Here is a 20,000-nt window from a genome sequence, read left to right as displayed (position 1 = left end):
TCTGTGAGTGTTGTCTGCTGGCGCTGTCTGTGAGTGTTGTCTGCTGGCGCTGTCTGTGAGTGTTGTCTGCTGGCGCTGTCTGTGAGTGTTGTATGCTGGCGCTGTCTGTGAGTGTTGTCTGCTGGCGCTGTCTGTGAGTGTTGTCTGCTGGCGCTGTCTGTGAGTGTTGTCTGCTGGCGCTGTCTGTGAGTGTTGTTTGCTGGCGCTGTCTGTGAGTGTTGTCTGCTGGCGCTGTCTGTGAGTGTTTGCTGGCGCTGTCTGTGAGTGTTGTTTGCTGGCGCTGTCTGTGAGTGTTGTTTGCTGGCGCTGTCTGTGAGTGTTGTTTGCTGGCGCTGTCTGTGAGTGTTTGCTGGCGCTGTCTGTGAGTGTTTGCTGGCGCTGTCTGTGAGTGTTGTTTGCTGGCGCTGTCTGTGAGTGTTTGCTGGCGCTGTCTGTGAGTGTTTGCTGGCGCTGTCTGTGAGTGTTGTCTGCTGGCGCTGTCTGTGAGTGTTTGCTGGCGCTGTCTGCGAGTGTTTGCTGGCGCTGTCTGTGAGTGTTGTCTGCTGGCGCTGTCTGTGAGTGTTGTCTGCTGGCGCTGTCTGTGAGTGTTATTTGCTGGAGCTGTCTGTGAGTTGTCTGCTGGCGCTGTCTGTGAGTGTTGTCTGCTGGCGCTGTCTGTGAGTGTTGTCTGCTGGCGCTGTCTGTGAGTGTTGTCTGCTGGCGCTGTCTGTGAGTGTTTGCTGGCGCTGTCTGTGAGTGTTGTCTGCTGGCGCTGTCTGTGAGTTGTCTGCTGGCGCTGTCTGTGAGTGTTATTTGCTGGCGCTGTCTGTGAGTGTTTGCTGGCGCTGTCTGTGAGTGTTATTTGCTGGCGCTGTCTGCGAGTGTTTGCTGGCGCTGTCTGTGAGTGTTGTCTGCTGGCGCTGTCTGTGAGTGTTTGCTGGCGCTGTTTGTGAGTGTTGTCTGCTGGCGCTGTCTGTGAGTGTTGTTTGCTGGCGCTGTCTGTGAGTGTTGTATGCTGGCGCTGTCTGTGAGTGTTGTCTGCTGGCGCTGTCTGTGTGTTGTCTGCTGGCGCTGTCTGTGAGTGTTGTTTGCTGGCGCTGTCTGTGAGTGTTGTCTGCTGGCGCTGTCTGTGAGTGTTGTTTGCTGGCGCTGTCTGTGAGTGTTGTCTGCTGGCGCTGTCTGTGAGTGTTGTCTGCTGGCGCTGTCTGTGAGTGTTGTCTGCTGGCGCTGTCTGTGAGTGTTGTCTGCTGGCGCTGTCTGTGAGTGTTGTATGCTGGCGCTGTCTGTGAGTGTTGTCTGCTGGCGCTGTCTGTGAGTGTTTGCTGGCGCTGTCTGTGAGTGTTGTCTGCTGGCGCTGTCTGTGAGTGTTGTCTGCTGGCGCTGTCTGTGAGTGTTGTCTTCTGGCGCTGTCTGTGAGTGTTTGCTGGCGCTGTCTGTGAGTGTTGTCTGCTGGCGCTGTCTGTGTGTGTTGTTTGCTGGCGCTGTCTGTGAGTGTTGTTTGCTGGCGCTGTCTGTGAGTGTTGTTTGCTGGCGCTGTCTGTGAGTGTTTGCTGGCGCTGTCTGTGAGTGTTTGCTGGCGCTGTCTGTGAGTGTTTGCTGGCGCTGTCTGTGAGTGTTGTCTGCTGGCGCTGTCTGTGAGTGTTGTTTGCTGGCGCTGTCTGTGAGTGTTTGCTGGCGCTGTCTGTGAGTGTTGTCTGCTGGCGCTGTCTGTGAGTGTTTGCTGGCGCTGTCTGCGAGTGTTTGCTGGCGCTGTCTGTGAGTGTTGTCTGCTGGCGCTGTCTGTGAGTGTTGTCTGCTGGCGCTGTCTGTGAGTGTTATTTGCTGGAGCTGTCTGTGAGTGTTGTCTGCTGGCGCTGTCTGTGAGTGTTGTCTGCTGGCGCTGTCTGTGAGTGTTGTCTGCTGGCGCTGTCTGTGAGTTGTCTGCTGGCGCTGTCTGTGAGTGTTTGCTGGCGCTGTCTGTGAGTTGTCTGCTGGCGCTGTCTGTGAGTGTTTGCTGGCGCTGTCTGTGAGTGTTGTCTGCTGGCGCTGTCTGTGAGTGTTGTCTGCTGGCGCTGTCTGTGAGTGTTTCCTGGCGCTGTCTGTGAGTGTTGTCTGCTGGCGCTGTCTGTGAGTGTTATTTGCTGGCGCTGTCTGTGAGTGTTATTTGCTGGCGCTGTCTGTGAGTGTTATTTGCTGGCGCTGTCTGCGAGTGTTTGCTGGCGCTGTCTGTGAGTGTCGTCTGCTGGCGCTGTCTGTGAGTGTTTGCTGGCGCTGTCTGTGAGTGTTTGCTTGCGCTGTCTGTGAGTGTTTGCTGGCGCTGTCTGTGAGTGTTGTCTGGTGACGCTGTCTGTGAGTGTTTGCTGGCACTGTCTGCGAGTGTTTGCTGGCGCTGTCTGTGAGTGTTTGCTGGCGCTGTCTGCGAGTGTTTGCTGGCGCTGTCTGTGAGTGTTGTCTGCTGGCGCTGTCTGTGAGTGTTGTCTGCTGGCGCTGTCTGTGAGTGTTGTTTGCTGGCGCTGTCTGTGAGTGTTGTTTGCTGGCGCTGTCTGTGAGTGTTGTCTGCTGACGCTGTCTGTGAGTGTTGTCTGCTGGCGCTGTCTGTGAGTGTTGTCTGCTGGCGCTGTCTGTGAGTGTTGTCTGCTGGCGCTGTCTGTGAGTGTTTGCTGGCCCTGTCTGTGAGTGTTGTCTGCTGGCGCTGTCTGTGAGTGTTGTCTGCTGGCGCTGTTTGTGTGTGTTGTCTGCTGGCGCTGTCTGTGAGTGTTGTCTGCTGGCGCTGACTGTGAGTTGTTTGCTGGCGCTGTCTGTGAGTGTTGTCTGCTGGCGCTGTCTGTGAGTGTTGTTTGCTGGCGCTGTCTGTGAGTGTTGTCTGCTGGCACTGTCTGTGAGTGTTGTCTGCTGGCGCTGTCTGTGAGTGTTGTCTGCTGGCCCTGTCTGTGAGTGTTGTCTGCTGGCGCTGTCTGTGAGTGTTGTCTGCTGGCCCTGTCTGTGAGTGTTGCCTGTTGGCGCTGTCTGTGAGTGCTGTCTGCTGGCGCTGTTTGTGAGTATTGTCTGCTGGCGCTGTCTGTGATTGTTGTCTGCTGGCGCTGTTTGTGATTGTTGTCTGCTGGCTCTGTTTGTGATTGTTGTCTGCTGGCTCTGTGAGTGTCTGCTGGCGCTGTTTGTGAGTGTTGTCTGCTGGCGCTGTTTGTGAGTGTTGTCTGCTGGCGCTGTTTGTGAGTGTTGTCTGCTGGCCCTGTCTGTGAGTATTTGCTGCAGCTGTCTGTGAGTGTTGTCTGCAGGCGCTGCTGGCACTGTTTTCAAGGACTGTCTACAGGCGCTAAATGTAAGGCCTGTCTTCTGGTGCTGTCTGTCAAGCCTGTCTGCCATCGCTGTCTGTGAGGACTGCTTGTGCTGTCTATAAAGACTGTCTTCCATCGCTGTCTGTGAGGACTATCTGCTGGTCTACCTGGAGGTTATTCCAGGGATCAACGCCCCCGCGGCCCGGTCCACGACCAGGCTTCCCGGTGGATCAGGGTCTGATCAACCAGGCTGTTACTGCTGGCCGCACTCAGTCAAACGTACGAACCACAGCCCGGCAATAACTTTAGGTATCTGTCCAGCTCTCTCTTGAAGGCAGCCAGGGGTTTATTGGTAATTCTCTTTATGCTTGGTGGGAGGCTGTTGAACAGTCTTGGGCCCCGGACACTTCTGGTGTTTTCTCTTAGTGTACCAACAGCGCCCCTACTTTTAATTGGGGGCATTTTGCATCGCCTGCCCAGTCTTTTACTTTTGTAGGGAGTGATTTCTGTGTGCAGATTTGGGACCATTCCTTCCAGGATTTTCCAAGTGTAGATTATGATATATCTCTCCCTCCTGCGTTCCAACGAGTACAAGTCAAGTGCTTCCAAGCGTTCCCAGTAGTGGTGCTTGACAGAACTTACACGTGCAGTAAAGGATCTCTGTACACTCTCTAGATCTGCAATTTCACCTGCTTTGAACGGAGATGTTAATGTACAGCAGTATTCCAGTCTAGAGAGAGCAAGTGATTTGAAAAGGATCATCATTGGCTTGGCATCTCAAGTATTGAACGTTCTCATTATCCATCCTATCATTTTCTTTGCACTTGTGATCCTTGAAAGTGAGATCCTCAGACATTACTACTCCCAGGTCCCTTACATTATTTTTCCGCTCTATTGTATGATCAGAGTTTGTAGTATACTCTGTTCTAGTTATTATCTCCTCCAGTTTTCCATAACGAGCAGTTGGAATTTGTCCTCATTGAACATCATATTGTTTTCCGTTGCCCACTGGAAAACTTTGTTTATATCTTCTTGGAGGGTAACCGTGTCCTCAATAGATGACAGCCTCATGCAGATCCTAGTATCATTTGCAAAGGATGATACGGTGCTGTGGGTTACATCTCTGTCTATGTCTGATATGAGGATGAGGAGCAGGATGGGGGCGAGTACTGTTGACCACTACTCTTTGTGTTCGATTTGTTAGGAAGTTGAAGATCCATCTCCCCACTTTCCCAGTTATTCCTTTAGCACGTATTTTGTGCGCTATTACGCCATGATCGCATTTGTCAAACGCTTTTGCGAAGTCTGTGTATATTACATCTGCATTCTGATTTTCTTCCAGTGCATCCAAGACCATATCATAGTGATCCAGTAGTTGAGAGCAGGAGCGACCTGCCCTGAAACCGTGTTGCCCTGGATTGTGCAGTTTTTGGGAATCCAGGTGGTTTGCAATCCTGCTTTTTTTGCACTCTTTCAAAGATTTTTATGATGTGGGACGTTAGAGCTATTGGTCTATAGTTCTTAGCTAATGCTTTGCTGCCACCTTTATGGAGTGGGGCTATATCCGTTGTTTTAAGTGATTGGAATTTCACCTATGTCCAAGCTCCTCCTCCATAGTCTAAGCTTCTTCTGCCATCGCTGTCTGTGAGGACTGTCTGCTGGTGCTGTCTGTAAAGACTGTCTGCCATCACTGTGAGGACTATCTGCTGGTGCTGTATGTAAAGACTGCCATCGCTGTCTGTGAGGACTGCGGGTGCTGTCTTTAAAGACTGCCATCGCTGTCCGTGAGGACTGTCTGCTGGTACTGTCTGTAAAGACTGTCTACCATCGGTGTATGTGAGGACTGTCTGCTGGTGCTGTCTGTAAAGACTGTCTACCATCGCTGTCGGTGAGGACTGTCTGCTGGTGCTTTATGTAAAGACTGCCATCGCTGTCTGTGAAGACTGTCTGCTGGTGCTGTCTGTAAAGACTGTCTACCATAGCTATCTTTGAGGACTATCTGCTGGTGCTGTATGTAAAGAATGACATCGCTGTCTGCTGGTGCTGTCTGTAAAGACTGTCTACCATCGCTGTCTGTGAGGACTGTTGGTGCTGTCTATTAAGACTACCATTGCTGTCTGTGAGGACTGTCTGCTGGTACTGTCTGCGAGGACTGTCTGCTGGTGCTGTCTGTTAAGACTACCATCGCTGTCTGTGAGGACTGCTGGTACTGTCTGTGAGGACTGTCTGCTGGTGCTGTCTGTAAAGACTACCATCGCTGTCTGTGAGGACTGCTGGTACTGTCTGTGAGGACTGTCTGCTGGTGCTGTCTGTAAAGACTACCATCGCTGTCTGTGAGGACTGTCTGCTGGTACTGTCTGTGAGGACTGTCTGCTGGTGCTGTCTGTAAAGACTACCATCGCTGTCTGTGAGGACTTTCTGCTGGTACTGTCTGTGAGGACTGTCTGCTGGTGCTGTCTGTAAAGACTACCATCGCTGTCTGTGAGGACTGTCTGCTGGTACTGTCTGTGAGGAGTGTCTGCTGGTGCTGTCTGTGAGGACTGTCTGCTGGTGCTGTCTGTAAAGACTACCATCGCTGTCTGTGAGGACTGTCTGCTGGTGCTGTCTGTGAGGACTGTCTGCTGGTGCTGTCTGTGAGGACTGTCTGCTGGTGCTGTCTGTGAGGACTGTCTGCTGGTGCTGTCTGTGAGGACTGTCTGCTGGTACTGTCTGTGAGGACTTTCTGCTGGTGCTGTCTGTGAGGACTGTCTGCTGGTACTGTCTGTGAGGACTGTCTGCTGGTACTGTCTGTGAGGACTGCTGGTGCTGTCTGTGAGGACTGTCTGCTGGTGCTGTCTGTGAGGACTGCTGCTGTCTGTGAGGACTGTCTGCTGGTGCTGTCTGTGAGGACTGCTGGTGCTGTCTGTGAGGACTGTCTGCTGGTGCTGTCTGTGAGGACTGCTGGTGCTGTCGGTGAGGACTGTCTGCTGGTGCTGTCTGTGAGGACTGCTGGTGCTGTCGGTGAGGACTGTCTGCTGGTGCTGTCTGTGAGGACTGCTGGTGCTGTCTGTGAGGACTGTCTGCTGGTGCTGTCTGTGAGGACTGCTGGTGCTGTCTGTGAGGACTGCTGGTGCTGTCTGTGAGGACTGTCTGCTGGTGCTGTCTGTGAGGACTGCTGGTGCTGTCGGTGAGGACTGTCTGCTGGTGCTGTCTGTGAGGACTGCTGGTGCTGTCGGTGAGGACTGTCTGCTGGTGCTGTCTGTGAGGACTGCTGGTGCTGTCTGTGAGGACTGTCTGCTGATGCTGTCTGTGAGGACTGCTGGTGCTGTCGGTGAGGACTGTCTGCTGGTGCTGTCTGTGAGGACTGCTGGTGCTGTCGGTGAGGACTGTCTGCTGGTGCTGTCTGTGAGGACTGCTGGTGAGGACTGTCTGCTGGTGCTGTCTGTGAGGACTGCTGGTGCTGTCGGTGAGGACTGTCTGCTGGTGCTGTCTGTGAGGACTGCTGGTGCTGTCTGTGAGGACTGCTGGTGCTGTCTGTGAGGACTGCTGGTGCTGTCGGTGAGGACTGTCTGCTGGTGCTGTCTGTGAGGACTGCTGGTACTGTCGGTGAGGACTGTCTGCTGGTGCTGTCTGTGAGGACTGCTGGTGCTGTCGGTGAGGACTGTCTGCTGGTGCTGTCTGTGAGGACTGCTGGTGCTGTCGGTGAGGACTGTCTGCTGGTGCTGTCTGTGAGGACTGCTGGTGCTGTCGGTGAGGACTGTCTGCTGGTGCTGTCTGTGAGGACTGCTGGTGCTGTCGGTGAGGACTGTCTGCTGGTGCTGTCTGTGAGGACTGCTGGTGCTGTCGGTGAGGACTGTCTGCTGGTGCTGTCTGTGAGGACTGCTGGTGCTGTCGGTGAGGACTGTCTGCTGGTGCTGTCTGTGAGGACTGCTGGTGCTGTCGGTGAGGACTGTCTGCTGGTGCTGTCTGTGAGGACTGCTGGTGCTGTCGGTGAGGACTGTCTGCTGGTGCTGTCTGTGAGGACTGCTGGTGCTGTCTGTGAGGACTGTCTGCTGGTGCTGTCTGTGAGGACTGTCTGCTGGTGCTGTCTGTGAGGACTGTCTGCTGGTGCTGTCTGTGAGGACTGTCTGCTGGTGCTGTCGGTGAGGACTGTCTGCTGGTGCTGTCTGTGAGGACTGTCTGCTGGTGCTGTCTGTGAGGACTGTCTGCTGGTGCTTGGATAAGTGAACTTAAATATTCCCAGTAATGATGTAGCCACACTGGCAAGCTGTCAACCTTGTTTCTGTTTCCTTTCTTCTCTGTTTACCTCTTATTCTGCCTCGTCTTCCTCTTCTTCTGCCTCTTCTGATACTCTTTCTAATTCTTCTTTTAAGTCTTCTTTTTCTTGTGTTTATAATTTTTTAATTTTTGTCTCTCATACATTGACATGCATTTTTTTTCATTAATGTTAATGTAAAAATTAATAATTTTGTACCAAAAAAAAATTAGAAAACTTACCTAACCTTATTATAACAAGCGCAATATAATTTAGACAAGTTTACAATAATTTAATAAACAAACACAATGAAATATATTTTATTACGCACGATATATATATATATATATATATATATATATATATATATATATATATATATATATATATATACATAAATTTATTGTAAACGAGTTACGATTAAATTGACGTTTTATTTCAGTTTTTGAAAAAAATTCATAAAACAAAAAAAAAATGCCTATTAACTCTGGGTCAAAATGCATTTGGTAAATAAAGCGGAAAAAATTCTTTACGTGTTTGACCTCATTACAAATTAGTGCAAAAAAAAATTAAATTTATTCCGAATGAAATAAATTCTTCAATTGAATGTTTTGTGTCAGGCTGATGGTGGGAAGATGCTTTATTTTGTCGATGTTTCGCCCACAGTGTGGGATTTATCGATGTTTCACCTACAGTGGGGCTAAATTTTTTACTATCTTTCACCCACAGTGGGAATTTAACGATGTTTAACCCCAATGGGGATTTAACAATGTTTCACCCACAGTGGGGTTTGACTTTGCGATATTTCATCCACTGTGGAGATTTAACGATGTTTCACCCACGGTGGGGATTTAACGATGTTTCACCCACAGTGATGATTTAACGATGTTTTACCCACAGTGGGAATTAATTTTGCCGCGTTTCGCCTATAACTGTGTTTTATTTTACGCTTCACCCACAATGGAGGCTTTATTTTGCAATGTTTCTCGCACAATGGAGGCTTTATTTTGCGATGTTTCATCCGTAACGGCACTTTTTACCTACAAGTGTTTTTACGACGTTTCCCCCACAGTGAAGTTTCACCCTCGGTTTTATTTTACGTTTCACCCACAGTGGGTTTACTTGACGTTTTGTCTACGATCAAGCTTTATTCTCCAGCATTTCATCCACGACTGGGATTTACTTCGAGACGTTTCACTCACAGCATACAATAAGGGGGATTACCAATAGACCCTTGGATGTCTTCAAGCAGGCACTGGACGGGCACCGAAAGTCAGTGCTTGACCAGCCGGGCTGCGGTTCGTACGTCGGTTTGCGTGTGGCCGGCAGTAACAGCTTGGTCGATCAGGCCCTGATCCACCATGAGGCCTGGTCACAGACCGGGCCGCGGGGGCGTTGACCCCCGGAACACTCTCCAGGTGTACTCCAGGTAAACAGTGGATACCTCGCTATGTTTCACCATTCACAGTGAAAGCTCTATCTTACGATGTTTTACCCACAGTGGGATAATTTGCAAGGTTTTGCCCACAGTTTGACTTTTGATTTTAATAGTAATATATAATACATATACACATATAATTAAATATATAAAAACGGGACTATTAATATATGAATACAGGGAGAGAAAAAATGGGTAGAGGCTCGTAGGAATCATATAGAGAATCCTACAGGAATCGCACGATTCCTGTAGGATTCTCTATATGATAAACATGAGGAATGAGTGTGTCCCGTATCTCGGTTGGTAGCGCACTCGCCTAACACACTGAGGTCCGTGGTTCCCTTCCCGGTACGGGCGGAAGCATTATGATGTGTTTCCTTGACACACCTGCTGTCCTTGTTCACCTAGCAGTAAAATAAGTACCTGGGTGTTAGGCGCCTGGTGTGGGTCGCATCCTGGGGGCAAATTTGACCTAATTTGTTCGAAATGCTCTGCATAACAAGTGGCTATTATTATTATTATTATTAGTAGTAGTAGTAGTATTTATTATTATTTATTACTATTTATTATTATTAGTAGTAGTAGTAGTATTTATTATTATTTATTACTATTTCTTCTTATTATTATTATTATTAATTAAATGCATTTCTTTTACTTCCTACCTGTCTATTTTTCAGCTTTCGTGCCTGACAACCTGCCTGCTTGTCAGCCTACTTGTCAGCCTGCTTGTCAGCCTGCTTGTCAGCCTGCTTGTCAGCCTGCTCGTCTGCCTGCTTGTTAGCCTGCTTGTCAGCCTACTTGTCAGCCTGCTTGTCAGCCTGCTCGTCTGCCTGCTTGTTAGCCTGCTTGTTAGCCTGCTTGTCAGCCTGCTTGCCAGCCTGCTTGTCTGCCTGCTTGTTAGCCTACTTATCAGCCTGCTTGCCAGCCTGCTTGTCAGCCTGCTTGCCAGCCTGATTGCCAGCCTGCTTGTCAGCCTGCTTGCCAGCCTGATTGCCAGCCTGCTTGTCAGCCTGCTTGCCAGCCTGCTTGTCAGCCTGCTTGCCAGCCTGCTTGCCAGCCTGATTGCCAGCCTGCTTGTCAGCCTGATTGCCAGCCTGCTTGTCAGCCTGCTTGTCAGCCTGCTTGCCAGCCTGCTTGTCAGCCTGCTTGCCAGCCTGCTTGCCAGCCCGCACGGCGGTCTGCTTGACATTTACTTTGGCGAGTTTCACAGCATTTGTTGCCGTCCGATGAATATGAATGAGTTATCTAGCCAAATGTTTTTATGCTCTTGAGAGAAAGTTTCTCTCTACCTCTTTCTCTCTGTTCCTCTTTCTCTCTCTCCCTCTTTCTCTCTCTCCCTCTTTCTCTCTCTCCCTCTTTGTCTCTCTCGCTCTTTGTCTCTCGCTCTTTCTCTCTCTCGCTCTTTCTCTCTCTCGCTCTTTGTCTCTCTCGCTCTTTCTCTCCCTTCTTGTCTGCAAATATCTTGATCTCCCTGGATATATTATATTATATGCCGAATAGGTAAAACTTGCAATTTTCCTTTAAATAGCAACTCTCTTCTTGCCGAACAAGGCAAGTGAAAATTTGTGTATGCAGTAATTTTGCAAAAATCATTCTGAACTTAACGACAAAAAATGTGTGTGTATATATATATATATATATATATATATATATATATATATATATATTTATTTTTTTTATTTTTTTTTTATTATCACACTGGCCGATTCCCACCAAGGCAGGGTGGCCCGAAAAAGAAAAACTTTCACCATCATTCACTCCATCACTGTCTTGCCAGAAGGGTGCTTTACACTACAGTTTTTAAACTGCAACATTAACACCCCTCCTTCAGAGTGCAGGCACTGTACTTCCCATCTCCAGGACTCAAGTCCGGCCTGCCGGTTTCCCTGAATCCCTTCATAAATGTTACTTTGCTCACACTCCAACAGCACGTCAAGTATTAAAAACCATTTGTCTCCATTCACTCCTATCAAACACGCTCACGCATGCCTGCTGGAAGTCCAAGCCCCTCGCACACAAAACCTCCTTTACCCCCTCCCTCCAACCCTTCCTAGGCCGACCCCTACCCCGCCTTCCTTCCACTACAGACTGATACACTCTTGAAGTCATTCTGTTTCGCTCCATTCTCTCTACATGTCCGAACCACCTCAACAACCCTTCCTCAGCCCTCTGGACAACAGTTTTGGTAATCCCGCACCTCCTCCTAACTTCCAAACTACGAATTCTCTGCATTATATTCACACCACACATTGCCCTCAGACATGACATCTCCACTGCCTCCAGCCTTCTCCTCGCTGCAACATTCATCACCCACGCTTCACACCCATATAAGAGCGTTGGTAAAACTATACTCTCATACATTCCCCTCTTTGCCTCCAAGGACAAAGTTCTTTGTCTCCACAGACTCCTAAGTGCACCACTCACTCTTTTTCCCTCATCAATTCTATGATTCACCTCATCTTTCATAGACCCATCCGCTGACACGTCCACTCCCAAATATCTGAATACGTTCACCTCCTCCATACTCTCTCCCTCCAATCTGATATTCAATCTTTCATCACCTAATCTTTTTGTTATCCTCATAACCTTACTCTTTCCTGTATTCACCTTTAATTTTCTTCTTTTGCACACCCTACCAAATTCATCCACCAATCTCTGCACTTCTCTTCAGAATCTCCCAAGAGCACAGTGTCATCAGCAAAGAGCAGCTGTGACAACTCCCACTTTGTGTGTGATTCTTTATCTTTTAACTCCACGCCTCTTGACAAGACCCTCGCATTTACTTCTCTTACAACCCCATCTATAAATATATTAAACAACCACGGTGACATCACACATCCTTGTCTAAGGCCTACTTTTACTGGGAAAAAATTTCCCTCTTTCCTACATACTCTAACTTGAGCCTCACTATCCTCGTAAAAACTCTTCACTGCTTTCAGTAACCTACCTCCTACACCATACACTTGCAACATCTGCCACATTGCCCCCCTATCCACCCTGTCATACGCCTTTTCCAAATCCATAAATGCCACAAAGACCTCTTTAGCCTTATCTAAATACTGTTCACTTATATGTTTCACTGTAAACACCTGGTCCACACACCCCCTACCTTTCCTAAAGCCTCCTTGTTCATCTGCTATCCTATTCTCCGTCTTACTCTTAATTCTTTCAATTATAACTCTACCATACACTTTACCAGGTACACTCAAGAGACTTATCCCCCTATAATTTTTGCACTCTCTTTTATCCCCTTTGCCTTTATACAAAGGAACTATGCATGCTCTCTGCCAATCCCTAGGTACCTTACCCTCTTCCATACATTTATTAAATAATTGCACCAACCACTCCAAAACTATATCCCCACCTTCTTTTAACATTTCTATCTTTATCCCATCAATCCCGGCTGCCTTACCCCCTTTCATTTTACCTACTGCCTCACGAACTTCCCCCACACTCACAACTGGCTCTTCCTCACTCCTACAAGATGTTATTCCTCCTTGCCCTATACACGAAATCACAGCTTCCCTATCTTCATCAACATTTAACAATTCCTCAAAATATTCCTTCCATCTTCCCAATACCTCTAACTCTCCATTTAATAACTCTCCTCTCCTATTTTTAACTGACAAATCCATTTGTTCTCTAGGCTTTCTTTGCTTGTTAATCTCACTCCAAAACTTTTTCTTATTTTCAACAAAATTTGTTGATAACATCTCACCCACTCTCTCATTTGCTCTCTTTTTACATTGCTTCACCACTCTCTTAACTTCTCTCTTTTTCTCCATATACTCTTCCCTTCTTGCATCACTTCTACTTTGTAAAAACTTCTCATATGCTAACTTTTTCTCCCTTACTACTCTCTTTACATCATCATTCCACCAATCGCTCCTCTTCCCTCCTGCACCCACTTTCCTGTAACCACAAACTTCTGCTGAACACTCTAACACTACATTTTTAAACCTACCCCATACCTCTTCGACCCCATTGCCTATGCTCTCATTAGCCCATCTATCCTCCAATAGCTGTTTATATCTTACCCTAACTGCCTCCTCTTTTAGTTTATAAACCTTCACCTCTCTCTTCCCTGATGCTTCTATTCTCCTTGTATCCCATCTACCTTTTACTCTCAGTGTAGCTACAACTAGAAAGTGATCTGATATATCTGTGGCCCCTCTATAAACATGTACATCCTGAAGTCTACTCAACAGTCTTTTATCTACCAATACATAATCCAACAAACTACTGTCATTTCGCCCTACATCATATCGTGTATACTTATTTTTCCTCTTTTTCTTAAAATATGTATTACCTATAACTAAACCCCTTTCTATACAAAGTTCAATCAAAGGGCTCCCATTATCATTTACACCTGGCACCCCAAACTTACCTACCACACCCTCTCTAAAAGTTTCTCCTACTTTAGCATTCAAGTCCCCTACCACAATTACTCTCTCACTTGGTTCAAAGGCTCCTATACATTCACTTAACATCTCCCAAAATCTCTCTCTCTCCTCTGCATTCCTCTCTTCTCCAGGTGCATACACGCTTATTATGACCCACTTCTCGCATCCAACCTTTACTTTAATCCACATAATTCTTGAATTTACACATTCATATTCTCTTTTCTCCTTCCATAACTGATCATTTAACATTACTGCTACCCCTTCCTTTCCTCTAACTCTCTCAGATACTCCAGATTTAATCCCATTTATTTCCCCCCACTGAAACTCTCCTACCCCCTTCAGCTTTGTTTCGCTTAGGGCCAGGACATCCAACTTCTTTTCATTCATAACATCAGCAATCATCTGTTTCTTGTCATCCGCACTACATCCACGCACATTTAAGCAACCCAGTTTTATAAAGTTTTTCTTCTTCTCTTTTTTTAGTAATTGTATACAGGAGAAGGGGTTACTAGCCCATTGCTCCCGGCATTTTAGTCGCCTCATACGACACGCATGGCTTACGGAGGAAAGATTCTTTTCCACTTCCCCATGGACAATAGAAGAAATAAAAAAGAACAAGAGCTATTTAGAAAAAGGAGAAAAACCTAGATGTATGTATATATATATATGCATGTGCGTGTCTGTGAAGTGTGACCAAAGTGTAAGTAGGAGTAGCAAGATATCCCTGTTATCTTAGCGTGTTTATGAGACAGAAAAAGAAACCAGCAATCCTACCATCATGCAAAACAGTTACAGGTTTTTGTTTCCCAGTCATCTGGCAGGACGGTAGTACTTCCCTGGGTGGTTGCTGTCTACCAACCTACTACAATAAGATCACAATAAGATCACAGTAAACAGGTGATTTTAAAATATGCAAAACAACCACTGTGAAAGAGTAGTGAAATTCCAAGCGCTTTTGTGACTACTCGCATTGTCAAGGAACTATGAAAGTAATACATCAAAGGAAGGCAATTAAAGGGCTTAGACTACACCTCACAGTCAACCCCCAAAACAAAGAAACACCTGGCGCACGACAATACCGGACTCATAAGAAAAGAGGAACACTGCAGTAGGTCCGCTGGTCCAACTAGACAGGTCCTCACGACATCCCACTAACAAAATATTCTACACAAGAAATAAGGTTTGTTATTTGTCCAATGTATTATTAAACTCTAGCCAAATTTTATATATATAGGAGAATAGAAGCATCAGGGAAGAGAGAGGTGAAGGTTTATAAACTAAAAGAGGAGGCAGTTAGGGTAAGATATAAACAGCTATTGGAGGATAGATGGGCTAATGAGAGCATAGGCAATGGGGTCGAAGAGGTATGGGGTAGGTTTAAAAATGTAGTGTTAGAGTGTTCAGCAGAAGTTTGTGGTTACAGGAAAGTGGGTGCGGGAGGGAAGAGGAGCGAATGGTGGAATGATGTAAAGAGAGTAGTAAGGGAGAAAAAGTTAGCATATGAGAAGTTTTTACAAAGTAGAAGTGATGCAAGGAGGGAAGAGTATATGGAGAAAAAGAGAGAGGTTAAGAGAGTGGTGAAGCAATGTAAAAAGAGAGCAAATGAGAGAGTGGGTGAGATGTTATCAACAAATTTTTTTGAAAATAAGAAAAAGTTTTGGAGTGAGATTAACAAGTTAAGGAAGCCTAGAGAACAAATGGATTTGTCAGTTAAAAAATAGGAGAGGAGAGTTATTAAATGGAGAGTTAGAGGTATTGGGAAGATGGAGGGAATATTTTGAGGAATTGTTAAATGTTGATGAAGATAGGGAAGCTGTGATTTCGTGTATAGGGCAAGGAGGAATAACATCTTGTAGGAGTGAGGAAGAGCCAGTTGTGAGTGTGGGGGAAGTTCGTGAGGCAGTAGGTACAATGAAAGGGGGTAAGGCAGCCGGGATTGATGGGATAAAGATAGAAATGTTAAAAGCAGGTGGGGATATAGTTTTGGAGTGGTTGGTGCAATTATTTAATAAATGTATGGAAGAGGGTAAGGTACCTAGGGATTGGCAGAGAGCATGCATAGTTCCTTTGCATAAAGGCAAAGGGGACAAAAGAGAGTGCAGAAATTATAGGGGGCTAAGTCTGTTGAGTATACCTGGTAAAGTGTATGGTAGAGTTATTATTGAAAGAATTAAGAGTAAGACGGAGAATAGGATAGCAGATGAACAAGGAGGCTTTAGGAAAGGTAGGGGGTGTGTGGACCAGGTGTTTACAGTGAAACATATAAGTGAACAGTATTTAGATAAGGCTAAAGAGGTCTTTGTGGCATTTATGGATTTAGAAAAGGCGTATGACAGGGTGGATAGGGGGGCAATGTGGCAGATGTTGCAGGTGTATGGTGTAGGAGGTAGGTTACTGAAAGCAGTGAAGAGTTTTTACGAGGATAGTGAGGCTCAAGTTAGAGTATGTAGGAAAGAGGGAAATTATTTCCCAGTAAAAGTAGGCCTTAGACAAGGATGTGTGATATCACCGTGGTTGTTTAATATATTTATAGATGGGGTTGTAAGAGAAGTAAATGCGAGGGTCTTGACAAGAGGCGTGGAGTTACAAGATAAAGAATCACACACAAAGTGGGAGTTGTCACAGTTGCTCTTTGCTGATGACACTGTGCTCTTGGGAGATTCTGAAGATAAGTTGCAGAGATTGGTGGATGAATTTGGTAGGGTGTGCAAAAGAAGAAAATTAAAAGTGAATGCAGGAAAGAGTAAGGTTATGAGGATAAAAAGATTAGGTGATGAAAGATTGGATATCAGATTGGAGGGAGAGAGTATGGAGGAGGTGAATGTATTCAGATATTTGGGAGTGGACGTGTCAGCGGATGGGTCTATGAAGGATGAGGTGAATCATAGAATTGATGAGGGGAAAAGGGTGAGTGGTGCACTTAGGAGTCTATGGAGACAAAGAACTTTGTCCTTGGAGGCAAAGAGGGGAATGTATGAGAGTATAGTTTTACCAACACTCTTATATGGTTGTGAAGCATGGGTGATGAATGTTGCAGCGAGGAGAAGGCTGGAGGCAGTGGAGATGTCATGTCTGAGGGCAATGTGTGGTGTGAATATAATGCAGAGAATTCGTAGTTTGGAAGTTAGGAGGAGGTGCGGGATTACCAAAACTGCTGTCCAGAGGGCTGAGGAAGGGTTGTTGAGGTGGTTTGGACATGTAGAGAAAATGGAGAGAAACAGAATGACTTCAAGAGTGTATCAGTCTGTAGTGGAAGGAAGGCGGGGTAGGGGTCGGCCTAGGAAAGGTTGGAGGGAGGGGTTAAAGGAGGTTTTGTGTGCGAGGGGCTTGGACTTCCAGCAGGAGTACGTGAGCGTGTTTGATAGGAGTGAATGGAGGCGAATGGTTTTTAATACTTGACATGCTGTTGGAGTGTAAGCAAAGTAACATTTATGAAGGGGTTCAGGGAAACCGGCAGGCTGGACTTGAGTCCTGGAGATGGGAAGTACAGTGCCTGCACTCTGAAGGAGGGGTGTTAATGTTGCAGTTTAAAAACTGTAGTGTAAAGCACCCTTCTGGCAAGACAGTGATGGAGTGAATGATGGTGAAAGTTTTTCTTTTTCGGGCCACCCTGCCTTGGTGGGAATCGGCCAGTGTGATAAATATATATATATATATATATATATATATATATATATATATATATATATGTATATATGTGTGTGTGTGTGTGTGTGTGTGTGTGTGTGTGTGTGTGTGTGTGTGTGTGTGTGTGTGTGTGTGTGTGTGTGTGTGTGTGTGAGGGAAAAGTTCAATAGATAGGAGTAGCGAGGGAGTATATAGTAACAATAGTTTCATTGCCAGTGCTTGTTAAGGTAGGGTAAGTCTAGCTCCCACTATCCCTTCCCCTCCTTCCCCCCCCCTTCCCCGAAAGGTGACGTGTGGGGCTCCGGTCCAAACAGTAATCACTAGACTCACAGCTCCCAGCACTACTGTAAGTACATGCCTGCCTTGTATTCTAGTGGATTTATTGGTTGAAAGCTTCACTTTTGACCAATAATAAACTTAGTCCTTTCAGTCTTGCTCTAAGTTGACTGTTCTAATAATCAGCACATCTTTTAGGTATTGTACTTATCATGGAGAGTGATTTCTTAAGCAGTGGGAAACCTGTCTATCTTTCCAGCCTGGATGACAGAGAGGGTCACCTGTCAATCAATGAGTAGAATTGAAGGAGATGGACTAACATTCTGAGGCGTCCCAAATTTTGATCCACTTACCTATTTGTGTATGCAAGTAACAGGATATAACCCCTCATCATTGCAGTGGAGAAAACCTGCTTTCCTGTCATCTGGAAGGATTATTGACGGCGAGAAAATCTGTGATGAACGAGCCGGTGGGTTGTCATCAACACCTACAACACCCCCCCCCCATCATCAGCAACGGCTACGATTTCAACAACACACAGTGTCACCAACATCGGACACCCAAGTTTTATTTATATATACATGTAGTAGTGTTGAATTCAGTTATTTATATTTTTCATTTTTCATTTTCTTTAATGTAGGATCAATATTTCATATTTAAGTGTTTTATATTTTCTAAATAATAAAGTGTTTGTTTGTCAGTTTTTGTTCTTTTTCTATTCATTAATTTTCCTGAGGAGGAGCCAGCCTTGGTAATACTGTCTGAAGTTATTACAGGGCTGAGTAAGACTTCACTATATATATATATATATATATATATATATATATATATATATATATATATATATATATATATTTATTTATATATATATATATATATATATATATATATATATATATATATATATATATATATATATAATTATAAGTATTCTTTCTGTTGTTTGCTTCCATTTTGAGTTAGAAAGTCTGGCAACTTTGATTCAAAGAAAGTTTGTGGGACAAAAAATTCTTTTACACATCACAACTTCAAGTTCGGAGCCAAAAAAGAACTTAGATTTTTACTATATCTTTTATTTTATACAAGTAAAGCATAGAAAGTTGCTTTATGAAGAATGTTGAATGATGGTGGAGGGGAGGGAGGGTGTGATGGTGGAGGGGTGGGTGTGATGGTGGAGGGGAGGGAGGGTGTGATGGTGGAGGGGTGGGTGTGTTGGTGGAGGGGTGGGAGGGTGTGATGGTGGAGGGGAGGGTGTGATGGTGGAGGGGAGGGAGGGTGTGATGGTGGAGGGGAGGGAGGGTGTGATGGTGGAGGGGAGGGTGTGATGGTGGAAGGAGGGAGGGTGTGATGGTGGTGGGGAGGGTGTGATGGTGGAGGGGAGGGAGGGTGTGATGATGGAGGGGAGGGAGGGTGTGATGGTGGAGGGGAGGGAGGGTGTGATGGTGGAGGGGAGGGAGGGTGTGATGGTGGAGGGAGGGAGGGTGTGATGGTGGAGGGGAGGGAGGGTGTGATGGTGGAGGGGAGGGAGGGTGTGATGGTGGAGGGGAGGGAGGGTGTGATGGTGGAGGGAGGGAGGGTGTGATGGTGGAGGGGGAGGGAGGGTGTGATGGTGGAGGGAGGGAGGGTGTGATGGTGGAGGTGGAGGGAGGGTGTGATGGTGGAGGGAGGGAGGGTGTGATGGTGGAGGGGAGGGAGGGTGTGATGGTGGAGGGGAGGGAGGGTGTGATGGTGGAGGGAGGGAGGGTGTGATGGTGGAGGGAGGGAGGGTGTGATGGTGGAGGGGAGGGAGGGTGTGATGGTGGAAGGGAGGGAGGGTGTGATGGTGGAGGGGAGGGAGGGTGTGATGGTGGTGGGTGGGAGGGTGTGATGGTGGAGGGGAGGGAGGGTGTGATGGTGGAGGGAGGGAGGGTGTGATGGTGGAGGGGAGGGAGGGTGTGATGGTGGAGGGGAGGGAGGGTGTGATGGTGGAGGGAGGGAGGGTGTGATGGTGGAGGGAGGGAGGGTGGTTGATGGTGGAGGCGAGGGTGGTTGATGGTGGAGGCGAGGGTGGTTGATGGTGGAGGCGAGGGTGGTTGATGGTGGAGGCGAGGGTGGTTGATGGTGGAGGCGAGGGTGGTTGATGGTGGAGGCGAGGGTGGTTGATGGTGGAGGCGAGGGAGGGTGTGATGGTGGAGGGAGGGTGTGATGGTGGAGGGAGGGTGTGATGGTGGAGGGGAGGGCGGGTGTGATGGTGGAGGGGAGGGAGGGTGTGATGGTGGAGGGGAGGGAGAGTGTGATGGTGGAGGGAGGGAGGGTGTGATGGTGGAGGGAGGGAGGGTGTGATGGTGGAGGGGAGGGAGGGTGTGATGGTGGAGGGAGGGTGTGATGGTGGAGGGAGGGTGTGATGGTGGAGGGGAGGGAGTGATGGTGGAGGGGAGGGAGGGTGTGATGGTGGAGGGAGGGAGGGTGTGATGGTGGAGGGGAGGGAGGGTGTGATGGTGGAGGGAGGGAGGGTGTGATGGTGGAGGTGGAGGGAGGGTGTGATGGTGGAGGGAGGGAGGGTGTGATGGTGGAGGGAGGGAGGGTGTGATGGTGGAGGGGAGGGAGGGTGTGATGGTGGTGGTGGAGGGAGGGTGTGATGGTGGAGGGAGGGAGGGTGTGATGGTGGAGGGAGGGAGGGTGTGATGGTGGAGGGGAGGGAGGGTGTGTTGGTGGAGGGGAGGGAGGGTGTGATGGTGGAGGGGAGGGAGGGTGTGATGGTGGAGGGGAGGGAGGGTGTGATGGTGGAGGGGAGGGAGGGTGTGATGGTG

Source organism: Cherax quadricarinatus, chromosome 87 (genome assembly GCF_038502225.1).
Source record: "Cherax quadricarinatus isolate ZL_2023a chromosome 87, ASM3850222v1, whole genome shotgun sequence".
Taxonomy (NCBI): domain Eukaryota; kingdom Metazoa; phylum Arthropoda; class Malacostraca; order Decapoda; family Parastacidae; genus Cherax; species Cherax quadricarinatus.
The sequence above is the reverse complement of the archived record's forward strand: the minus strand, read 5'-3'. Positions refer to the sequence as shown.